At 36.7% G+C, this 13,034-nt stretch overlaps 1 long non-coding RNA gene across 1 annotated transcript; it reads left to right on the top strand.

Moving 5' to 3' along the window:
• Nucleotides 1–399: 399 nt before the first annotated feature.
• On the top strand, nt 400–7,028 carry LOC146495771 (uncharacterized). The gene is made up of 3 exons (XR_014871049.1): nt 400–1,731; nt 1,897–1,951; nt 2,023–7,028. It is a non-coding gene; the product is annotated as an uncharacterized LOC146495771 (long non-coding RNA).
• Nucleotides 7,029–13,034: the final 6,006 nt, after the last annotated feature.

Genomic DNA, 13,034 nt, shown 5'->3' with positions numbered 1-13,034 from the left:
TTCTCCCTGCAGTTAGTAAAGGAACAATAAAGCATCGCATGGAGATCAAAAGCATGTTGGCCTCACATCACAGTTATGAGTATGATTCTTTGCTTCCCTTTGTATAGACTCAGCTTTATAGCTGTTGGGTCTCCAGGCATTTTATCAGCCTGTTGATTTCACTAATGAGTTTGTGAAGACTGCTTGTCTTGCATGCAGAGTTAAAAGCAAGAGAAAGGCATGTAATTTTCTTTTATATATCTTTAAAGACTTTGATAGAATTAAGCAAGTCTCTATAATTGAAGCATAGAAAAATGGTGAGAAAATAATTGAAATGCTTTAGGTTCACAGAGCAGTTTTGTACCGTTGTACCTAATAACAGCTTTAATCCCAAATTTATTTTTTGGAAATATACTGTATTATATATGTGTACGTATATGTCATCACATTAGGTACTTGCTCAGAAAAAATGCAATATTTTTGAAAATTTGGGAAAATTTTGCATAAAAATTAGATGATAAAGAATTGCAAGCAAACGGCACCAATTTTATGGCCGTTCAGTATTTGTTAATGAATTAGTTAATCTCATTGTGGCTGGATTAAGAAAAATAACGCAAATAAAGGAATCCAGTTAATAATTTTTGATATATTTTTGTCTGAACTAGTTGGACAGAGGCCCAATAAGCCATAAGCATACAAACAAAAGTAAATAAATCAATAAACACAAAGCAAATAAAAAATACTAACAGAAAGATTTACTACATTAAAAATATTACAAAATATGCACATAGTATTGGAATTACTTTTCTTAAAAGTAATGCAGTAGATTACCTAAATAGTAACAAGAGAAAGTACGCTGTTAAACTACTCGTATCATTACTTTCACCTTAGTCTTCAAATGTCAATGTTAACAATGTAAAACTTGGCTGCAGCGTCGCACAACAAAACAAATCCCTGTCTTAACGAGGACAAGTATGCAATTTGTTAACATCACTCTGGGCTCTTGGATTCTTGGCTAGCTTTGCGTTAGCATGCTGTCTGTGTAGAGAGGAAAGAGACAAAGTTGTAGTATAAAATTGCAGTATAATGCAGTTTTTTTTTCTGTCCTTTAGGTATTTTGCAGATGAACTTCACTCTCTTATCCTTTTGTGCAATTAAAATAAATGTCCATATTGCCTGCCTCCGCCACATGACATCAAATCAGATGATTATAGTGCAAAAGGAAACCTTTGTAATGCAAGTAATGGCACAATTGCAACTGTAATGCCATTACTGACTTGCATTGAAAGCATTGCATTGCTGGTTCAATGAAAATTCTAGTCTGATTTTACTAATGCTTTACTTTGGGACTGATGATCACCTGCAGACTATAATAACAAAGCACTGCTTCATATCCAGTTGTATGTGTGAATCATGTCTTTGGTGTAAAGTTTTAACCAAAAGGCATCATCTGACTTTTGTTTCCAACAAAACTTTTTCTTGAACTAAACTTTAGGTGGTGTATGACACAAAGGGAGACAAAGTAGAAGAGACAGAGATTGAAAGTGACAGTGACAGTGACAGTGAAAGGGAGGAGGAGACTGACTCAGAGATATCTTTAGTTTGGACAGAATGCACTCAGTTTCACTTGTCTCCTTCATCCTGAATCTCTTTCCCTCTGATTCCTCCTGAGAGCTGACAAGTGGAAACAAAGAAGAGACAGACAGTGACAGGAAAACAGCAGGGGTCCGGATGTGAGACCATGCAATGACTGTATGGGGATCTTCATTTGCTAAGCCCTTTTAGCATGTCATACTGTAACATGATTGACTTTTAACTATTTCAGCTATAAATGAAAGATAGTGTTGTGTATGCCTTTTTTTTGTGTATCAAAATAAAGGCAGTCACACAAACTACAAAAACTCTTTTGTACCTCAGGCCTCATGCAGGTTTTCCTGACACTTTGACCTCTTCCCAGCAGCTGCTGTGACAGGTATAGTTTATTGTTCAGAGATAACAGGTGTTGTCTCTTCTGTTCAGTCATATTTCTCTTTTTTTTCCCAGAGTCCTTGCTGTTTCACTGTGACGTGCTCCCCACAGTTGTTACATGTCTTTTGAGGGGTTGAAAGCTAGTTTGATGACAACACTCCTGTGCTCTAAGGGCTGTCATTCACAACAAATACAGAAAACTTTGCTTGACAAAACAATGTACTCTCGTTAACTTGAGTGAAAAATCCAGTGAGTGGACCTTGGGTTTAAGCAAAGGGCACCCAACATTCTCGACAAGCTCATTATACAAAGTTTTTAATCATAGATACAATGTAAATTGAGAAATATGCCCTCGATCTTTGCTTTTTTGTTCAATAGTGTATTTCAAAAATATTAAAAAATATTGTCTTCTTCACTGCTGATACCACATCAGTTCACAAGTTGATCCTATTTTCCATTTTCACCTCAGGATAGTTGAACTTGAATCCACTAAGGGCAACTGCCCACTTCTAACACTGAAGGCCAGTCTACAGTTTTCTGGCAGGGAATCGCCAATACTGACTGACATCGGATGTACTATGACCCCAAACAGTGTCTTTAAACATCCTGCAGTGCTCTGGACGTCAGGATATGATGACATAAGTGGTTAAAAGCACCGTTTTGCCAATGATTTTAGTATCGAGTATATTAAAGACTAATGCAAACTTTGAAGAACATAAACAGCTGGGTCATGACCTAGCTGATCATGAGCCAGATGTCTTTTACCAAAGGCCTGAGATTAGATAATAACTTTGCAGGTCAGCCGTGGCATGGCTATGTGCTTTGATAGGACTAAATATTCATCTAGTATATCTTGACAAAAAACTCAGGAGTTCCATGACTGTCTAAATAAACGGGATTGACAATAGGACTGCAGTCACTGAGGTCTATGTTGCACTGAAGTCAGACCAAAGCAGCCACTGAAGCTAACTGGATAGTGTGAGGATGAAAACCTGTGGTCAGTTCTTGTGTGTTCCTTCCACACAGTTTTTGTTTGATTGTCATATGAAGTTATAATGGGACAGCAGTTCTCTGCATTTTCTTTTTCTATTTGTTGATGTGAAATAAAACGAAAAGTACATTTGGTCCCATGCAGTGGCTTGCTGTGCACATTTATGTGTGTGTAACGTTGTGTGTGACAATGAATGAGGATGAGCCTTCAAGACGAGATGACTAATCTTGCATCACCAAGTGCCGTGTGTGACTAATACTTGATGTCAGCTTGTTGGCTGAGTACTTTACAAGGAGAGAAACTAAATACTTTTTCAAAGATTTTTTTTCTACATCAATTAAAAATGGTTAGTAATAAAAGTTAAAGTTGGAGATAATTTTGGAAACAGGCAATATTCTTGTCTGCCTCTTCATTTTCTCAGCATGTCATGGTGACATCACTCACTGCTTTCTCAAGTGTCACCAGCTCATCTTTATGCTGACCTAAGATAAAAGTTTCAGCTGTTTATCTTAATAGTTACATGGTCACTCTGAACATAAAGTTCAGACTTGACTGGAAACATAGTTTTGTTAATCACTGTTGTACTCCCACATGAACAAACTGTGCATGTATTTCTGAGCAAAAATCTGGATTTCATTACACAAGTCATAACCCTAATCATCAATATTGGATGTCTGCTGCTTTTCTTAAGTATTAAAAAGCTGTTTCCTCCCAAAACATTTAATTTTATTTGTCTTTAATTTATGTTGTAGTATATTGGGAAATACCTATCATTTAAACAAAGATTCTCCGTTGGCTTTAAAATAATTAAGAAGCAAAGGAAATAGTCCATTTATTTGTTTAATTTTCACCCTTGATCCCACGAGTTAACTTAGAGGTGAATGAGGGTGCATTTGGGGGAAAACCCTGAAATCTTTTATGTCATGCTACTCATTTTTGTTAAGCATAGTACACCCTGAGTTCATATTTGCATTTAAATACATTTGATTTACAGTTTTTCTTGTGTCTTTAAAATATTTTAATAATGAATTAGTCATAATTTAGCAGGGTTGTTACTACGTATACAAGCAGACCTTGGACTACCATTTTAATGAATGCGCATAAATGCATAAAATAAGTGTGATTAAATATATTCAGATCTAATGGAGCAAGTACACTTTAGTAGAAGAAAGCTACTCTTGCTGGTATAGGGTCCAGCTCCCTCGTGAACCTCTAAAATGTTTGATTTCACTTCCTAATTCATTTAATCTTAATTTTTGTACTTGAGTTTTCACACACTGGCTAGGAATAGACACCAAAAGCTACTTGGTTAAATTTAGCAAAAGGGATTACATTTACGGTCCTTCACTTTAACTTTACAAACTGAAAAGTGACACTTTCTCAGTGTGTTTAAATGCGATGCCAAGCAGTTCCTGACAAGCACCTATATGTGACAATATGGGAGTGAGGCCAACTGTGCTGTCAATATAAGTCCTGTGTAAAATGACCCTGACACCAAAGTCCTTGTATGTATATCAGTAAGCTGCCTGGACTCGTCAGACACTGGACAGAGATTGACAGCATGCCTTATTATTTGCAATATTCATAAAGTATCAGTCCACCATTGACCCAGTCATTAGTCTCATCGTTATTGGTTTTTTGAGCTCTTTTTCAGGTCACAGTATTTCTAGCACTGCTCATGAGTGCAATTCAACCAGAATAATTTTTTTTAAATATCATTTCTAGGATTAGGTCCAGAGAAAAGAATGATCCCTATTGGGATGCATTTGATTACTCAGTTTCCTGCAAAACTGAGAGAAATCAAAGAAACATGGAATTTTCACTTGAATATTTATGACATTTTATCAGAATGTTAAATCTCATGTTTTCTCATGACTTCATGCAGTGTTTTGATAGTTTGACACAATGTTTTCTTTTTTAATTGTTTGAATCACTTGAGGCCAACTGAAACAATTAATGTGTCAGTCAACACTATTCTAAAGTTTTAGGATCTTTAGCGTGCAGTCAACTGTTGTGAATTGGTGCAATATAAAACAAACTGAATTCATTAGTTATTGATTTTGTTAATATGTCCTTACTATTTCTCAGTAAGTGGAGGAACAGACACTTGGATGTACAGGCCTATGAGGAGTCAGTGGTGCTGCTGGCCTTTTGTCTTCCTGCAAGAAAAATGCATAACAGGACTCAGAGAAGACAAATATAATGACTCACAGACGGCGGTAGACGAAAGGGTTTGTGAGAGGGCACGAGAAGCAAGACAAGAGTGAAAGAATGAGGATAGAAATGCTGAAGTACAATAGATAAATTGCAAACTATGACACTGAATATTTGTCAGAATTTGGAGCATTTGTGAGTTTTTTTTATGCATTTCCACTCCAGTGAATGAGAAAATGAGCTATGCAAAATGAAATGGCAACAGACAGAAAGAAACAGAGTAGAAGATCAAAAAAGTAGATTAAATCACAATATGAATGAAGACAACAGGAAAGAGATATAAAAGGTGGGCAGAGAAGAGCGGGACAGGGGCTGAGTCAAGTACTGCAGGGGTGGAAGCTGAGAGGAGGCGAAGACATGCATTTAACTCATTGTAATGAGTTTCCTGGCAGGACGCGTGGGATATCATCTGCTGCATGTTGCAGCCCGGACGGTGACTCATTCGGAGACGGTGACAGAGAGAATATCTGTAACTCTCTTCCACCTTAAACTTTCTGCCATGAAATGATTGTCTAAGCTTCTGAAACCCAGAAAGGCTTCGCTGCTCTGTGTTGTCTCATAAATGAAAATGCATTTCACTTCACTTAAGTTTCTTTATGGCGAATTGTAAAGACTCGTTGAATTTACCACACTTTGTATTGGATAGCCATTTATAACCGCCAATTTCTGTTTGAGATAATAGTGCATGGAAAAAAAATCCATCCAATCCACTTAACTGCTTATCCAATTCAGGGTCAGTTTACTTTGCAGCACGCTAATTTACTGTTTTGCTTTGCTTTGCACAGTGCTGTTTTCAGCCTCAACATGCTGGTAAACAAGTTTGAGCATTTAGCAGCAACTTTCCCCCAGGAGTTGGCAGAGAGGAAAAACAGCTAAAAGAAATTGCACATTGAACTTAACATTTGTCTGGTGCCAAGAAACGCTGCCAGAATGACTCCAAATGCAAACCAGCAAACTCTGCAACAGTGGGGTATGTAAACAGGCAACAGTTGGATATTTATAGTTATTCGGCAAACATATGGAACAGTTAAATATTAGCACTGCTGAAAATGCTCAGAGCATTAAGGAGCAGATGTTGGAAATAAAGGGAAAGTGTAACTGTACTCACTAGTATCTAAACAATGGAGCATTGTGATATAGCCTGCTCCCCTGAAAGAACCTGTTATGCATAATTTGCTTAAAAACTTGACACACACAAGGCACTGGGTAAGTGAGCAGTGATGAAATTTGCAGGTGGGGTAAAGGACAGCTGATAGCATTTTCAGATGCCGACATTATTTTATTTTGAGGGGGTTACATTGTGCCCTGTAACTGTCAAAAATGCTGTTATGTTCCCCCTAGTGATGGGGAATAAAACAGCAAAGTATTAAAGGTATAAAAGACATAAGCAGATTGGTTACTGAGTTTTCATAAATTACCTACATGAGACGTTTGCTCAAAAGCCACAAACTGTTATCCTTATAACACAACTTAAAGTCTACCAGTGCCCACATACTGTAAACGTACTGGTGGACAAAACATTGCACTGTATAGATGCAGACTGTAATCTAAAGTTATACCAAAAAGCTAAGGATAAAGGCCCCATCATTATGTGAATTGTGGGTTCAGCCAGCTTTCAGTGCAGAGAGAACTGAAAGCCAATTTAATCCAAGGCTGGTTAAGTGGGAGCAGCTAAAATTGGGGCTATGTGATTTAACAGCCTTTGTTCTCTGGTCTCTGCTCCTCTGCCCAGTGGACATGAATGGAATGAAGGAATGGAAGAAAGGCAGGATTCAGGCCTCCCAGCTAGAACAAGTCATGTGTCAGCAATCTTGCTTGTATCTCTCCAATTACCAGCCTCTGAGTGCACCAGGGGGAACTGCACCCCCCCCCCCCCAATCCCCTGCGCACACACACACACACACACACACACACGAGGCACCTAAACAGCTCTTATTCGCTATTCTACTGACTCTAGGTGAGCAGGTGTAGTAGAGAAGAACATGGTGAAATTATCAAAGTTCTTTGTGTGTAGTCATGTTGCACCTTTATTACAGCTTTGCTCTGATATGGCCTGTGTTTGTTTAAACAACACATCAAATACCTTATCAAATAGCTTAACCTATAGCTATGTTTCAAAGATAGACTCCATCCTCCAGTTTGACAGACTTGCCTCTTAGGGCACCGCTGCCGATCAGCAAGCAAAAAAGCATTTGTGGTTAATGTTAATAGGCTGATTAATTTTTAAATGCCTACCTTTTTGAGCAAAAGTACGAGAGGGTTTTGTTTCAGATTAGCTGCTATACTGACCTTCTTTGTGTGCTTAAGTGCTTCTCCACTTTTGGGTTGTTGTTTTTTTCACATTAAGTGAAAGTGAATTGCAGCTCCTCACCAACTTGTGTCTGATTTTAGCTGAGACATGTGGGAACTCTTTATTTCTATTGCTTTTTCATATAGATACCAGTATACGCAGTGGCCCAGTGCTACTTTTGCTTGTCACTTTTTCTTTCTTTAAAGCTTAAAGTAATATTTCACTTTGCTCTTGTCAGAATGCTTTCCACTCCCAGTCGGAGAATTGAAACCTCCCTAAAGAAGGTCTAGAAGGAAATCGCAGCAATGCTGGCAGATGCTTTCAGTAAAACAAAATTGAAGAGGGGCCGGTAAAGAAATGCCGTACCTTTGCATACACCAGTTGAATTTTCACACTGTTCAGACAATAGACCAGTGTACATCTTTAACTCCCCTTCTATGTTTGAGTAAATATATTGTCAAGTTCAATCATATATTTAAAAAAGATAATCCACATTTCTATATGAGGGAAAACATGATGAGAGAGGATAGAGATAGAGATAAAAGAAAAACACAGATTCTCATGGAGAAGAGGACTCATTGTAAAGTCAAAGTCCTTTATTTGCTTCCACTGCAGCATCCAAACAAAATCTCGCTTTAACATCCGTTCTGATCTCTTGCATTGGCATCACTGGGTGCTGAGGACTTCAAGGTGTCTTGGATTCCTCTTTTCACATCAAGTTTGAGAGATGTGACACTTCATCGATCCACTGTTCATGATAACAAATTATGGGTCTATTTTTAATTAGATTTCCAATCTAAAACAGTGTGGTCAAATATAATGTTTTTAATCACACACAAACACTAAAGGCCAGAAAGTTTGGCCACCCAGCCGAAGTAGCTCATGAGCACAAATGTATTCGCACCAAGCAGACCTCAAAGTTAAGATGGACAGAAATGAGTATCTTTATAGCCTGTTACAAAATGGTTAATCCATGCATAACATTAAGGATTTTTAACAGTCTGTCTGGGTTGACTGGCAAGTGGATGCCATTACATCTTGGCTTTGTTTTTAAGCTTTGTAATTTGCTCATTTCCATCTTCACTGTTTCGAACAAATCAGACTACAATCCAATGCAGAAGACACCAACAAGATTGTAGAACAAAGAGAGACACAAAGCTAAAATAAAATATAAAGGCAGTGATGAACAGTCAGACTTAAGTGCTATAAACGCTAATTCTGTAAATATTTCTAATCCCTGTGGTGTCGACTTTAACCTGAGCACATGAGAGGAGAGTGAAAACCTACTGTATCTTCCACTCGAGCCTTAACTCAAAAACATGTGGAACAGCCATGTTAATCCATAAAAGAACTCAATTTAATGCTTCTACTGTTATCTCAGACCCGCAGGGGCGTTTTGTGATGGTCTCAGGGCTCCTGTACCATAAGCCTGTGGTTCTGATAAATATTTATGCCCTGAACTGGGTTTATTGGCAAAATAATATCATTAATTCCAGATATGAACTCAAAACAGCTGATTTTTGGTTGAGACTTGAACTGTGTGATGAACGTAACACTTGACCGTTCCAGCTCTAAACTTACAAATCTCTCCAAAAAAGCCAAGATATTATCTGTTTTTTATGGCCCAAACAGGATGTGTTGACCCCTGGCGATTTTTATTTTCACAAAGTAAGTCATTTTCTTTTTTCTCTAATGTACATCATTCATATAGTAGAATAGACTATTTCTTCATTGATCAGAATGTCCTCCCCTTAGTCAAGAATACTGAATATTTAACCATTGTAGAGTCAGATCATGCCCCTGTGCTTTCAGACCTCGCCTTTCTTCTCTACCAATCAGAACGCCCGCCCTGGAAATTAGACGGGACTCTCCTGGCAGAGGAGGGTTTCTGTGAAATTATATATAGATAGATAGATATGACCACATTGTTTTAGATACTGGGACAGAAAGAAGGTACTAAATGTACAGCTCTTTGTTTTGTGTTTTTTGTTGTTGTAAAATTTATGCGACATGTCCAGTACATACTGTGAGAGGAGCCAGAGGAAAGTGATTAAGTGTTGCATGAGATGATCTGACCTTTTATAAGAAAAGAAAAAAGCAGCCAACAAGAGCTTAGCATATTAGGTAATCCCTGTGACACCTCAAGGTGACAACCTAATGAAGTCGGCTAGCAGAATGCCAAGAGGGTGCAAAGCTTTTATTTATTTAAACTCCGATTTCAGCCTTTGTCAAAAAATTATGATGTTTTAAGCTCCTTTAAAAGATTATTCTGAGGCTGTTGGCAACATTCTTGAAGAATAGTTGTATTTTTCACAAATCTTGCTATTAGAGCATCATCTTTTATTGAAGCCTTGCTGTACTGCTAGCGTCAGTTCACTGCTCTCAGGTAAATTAGTCAGAGTTGATGAGTAGATCCTCATAACATGTTGACATTAAGCCTGAATCATTTGTCCTAGAAAGCACTCTGAGACAACGTTAAATGTCAAAGGTTTCAAATATACAGAGCAAACGCAGGTAGTTTCTCTTTTCAGCAGACCCCACAGTATGTCGACATTCCCACCCTCCTCACACTCGTGAGGAACTGCTGTCAGATACGTGGGTATCACAGTGAGTGGGGGTTTATGTCTGGGTCAGAGTGTGCTTCATAGCTTCTTTTTTTTTTTTCCCCAGCAAATTGTTAACAGTGTAGAAAAGTTTGCAGTGAAAATGTCAGGCTTTGCAGAAGTGAACTGAGCAACGTGTTCAGTAAGATAAATGTCATATCTAATGCAGTTATAAATCGAAGATGTATTCTGGAACAGCAAAATATTTACTTAATATATGTACGAATGTACTATGTAAAGGTTTGGACAAACATACTTACTCAAGCGTTTTAGCAGTAAAATGTGTCAGAATTGGCACTGCATATTTGTGTCTTGTGTATTTGACTTACATGCACTTTTGTTTAGCAAATTTAAAAAATGCCCTAATACAGAGTACGTAATTTAACATATTAGTAATAATTGTATTTTAAAGGGAAGATGCCGTTTAACATAGTTCCTATACAGAATTAAGACTCATGTGCTGCACATTCAAATCTACAATGACAGATCTTACTATCCAGTATCAACTGAATAAACTTAAATGAATAAATACAATTAAATCTTGACCAAAGTCATCAAACCGTCTGCAGATTTCAGTAAATAATAATCATGTGATGCTGTGACATCCATACTGCCTCATTGATGGAAGTTGTTGTGGGTGAGCCATTCATTATTATTGAACAGTTCTCGTTTCTCAATCACATTACAGTTATAGTTTTTTTTGCACTTACCAGTTAATCAGCAGACATTGATAGAGAGAAACGAAATCCAAATGTAGGAATTTTTAAAAATTTGTTTTGATAAAAAAGAATTTGGGTTGTTTTCCCTGTAATGCTAGACGTCCTTTGTAAGTTATTTAAGCAGTACTATATACCACATAAGAAAGCTCCTGATGCTTTGAGGAAACTGACACTGGTTGTCCCACTTTATTTATTTATTCTGTTTCAGTATTCAGTAGATATGTTAATTACATAAGAAAACAGTCGTATTACTAAAAAATACTGACATTGACTTATCTACTAATTTCATGTCCTTTTTATATATGTGCTGTGGAATAAACACGCACACACACACCTTTAATCCTGTGAATATGTGTCAGTGTTCTTATTTCCATGCTGAGCTGTCACCCAACCACCAGTTAGAGTCCCGAGCATTTAATCATCTCTGTCACAATGCTTGCTCTCATTGTTCCTGCTTCTTTTCCTGACAGTTCATGAGACCTTGAAAGACAAAGTAATGCTGTCTGGAATGATACATTACCTCAGATTTTTGTCTGAGGGGAAGAATTATATTCTAATTTTCAGTCTAATGAATGGATCCAACAGATGCTGTAAAGCCTTTTAGGACAGCACTGCATGTTGGTAGACTGCCGTGTTGCTTAATAATCTACTGGTTAGATTTTTAGAGGACAAACATTATCTTGAAGGGGCTTAATATTTGAAAGCTCTTAGGCTTCTTATGTTCTTATTCTCTTATGTTTTGTTCTTGCAGATTATTAATTAAAAAACATTTAGATACCAGCGTCTATTTTTGAAGCAAAAAATGTGTAGGGAGAGTGTAGCATCAGTAGCTTGAGTTTTTGCACCAAGAAGCATGACTATTTAAAAAACCCAAAACATAATGTATAATTACACGGAAAATATTATTTTCTATATGGTAATGTGTAGTTACTGTAGTATGGCTGGGTGGAGTAGCATAGTAAAAACAATGATATGTGGATTAGAACTGTCATACAAACATCAGAACAGAAATATTTTAGAAATGTATCAAAAACTTCTTTGAAACTAAAAATTACTGAATACACAGAACTGATTTCACCCAAACTGGAGCTGGCACAATGGAAATTAATCAACCATAATATTCAACCACTAAAACAATGTTTTGTTTTACTAAAACAATTTTTGTTTTAGTGTTGTGAGATTATTATACTATCTTATGCCACCTTCTAATCAAAGAATTGTTGAATCATTATACGGCTATAGGCCACATTATGCCTTGGATTAAAGATTGTGAAATCATTACACTGTTTTATGATGCATTGTACTGCTGATTTATAAGAAATACTATTTTCAGAGAATCATGGCCTTATTTGTGTGCTTAGAAAGGAAGAAATGCAAGTAAATTACTATAATTTGGCATCTTAATAAAAAGTAATCACATGCTTTACTATAGTAAATGTGAAAATTTACAGATAATAACAATAATTCTATTTTGGCAGAACAACACAACTTTTATGAAATTGTCCATTACTGAGCAGGAAAGAGAATCCTGCCTCTGAAATCAAAGATTTAGTTTTGAATCATTACCATTAAATAACAAGTAATAGTATTTTAAATTAATTGTATTAATTGAAAGAATGTCATTACAAACCTGTTATTACTGTAAATTGCTGTCAGAAGTTGCTTGGCACTCATAGTAGAGTCTCATATGTCTTTTATTTTTACGTAGATTGCTAAATAGAATTCTTGAAACAGGTAAACATAAAAAAAATAGAATAAAAATAATCTCTGAAGTTTCTGACACACACAAAAAAGGCAGCAGTCAGTTTTCAGACACTGCTTAATGCTCCTTTGTGTTTTGATTGTGGAATTCATAGCTATGCAGTGTAATCACAGAGGGATGCTTCACTCATTTGTACCACTTTGAAACTTCTTCATAATTACAAAAAGCAAAGATAAAGAGCAGTGCTCTGTGTCAGATGTGTCTGCAACAGAAACAAAACAGCAGTTTCTCTTTTTGACTCAGAAATACAACAAAGAAGAAACACGATTTACGTCTCTCAGTCTGGGGCTTCAGCTGGAAAAAGGCTGAATCGATCATTTAGTTATGCTTACTTTTGCGTGTCTTTCTGCAAGCAAGGCAACATTTAACACTGTGCTGGAGCTCATTAATTCCAAATTATGATTTGGTAAGAGATACACTATATGTGTAATGATAACTTGTACTCTTGTTATTACTGTATAAATATCAATATAAAGAAAAGGACCTACAAATTTATTCAACATTTACC

The sequence above is a fragment of the Neolamprologus multifasciatus genome, chromosome 19, assembly GCF_963576455.1.
Source record: "Neolamprologus multifasciatus chromosome 19, fNeoMul1.2, whole genome shotgun sequence".
NCBI lineage: Eukaryota > Metazoa > Chordata > Actinopteri > Cichliformes > Cichlidae > Neolamprologus > Neolamprologus multifasciatus.
The sequence above is the reverse complement of the archived record's forward strand: the minus strand, read 5'-3'. Positions and strand labels throughout refer to the sequence as shown.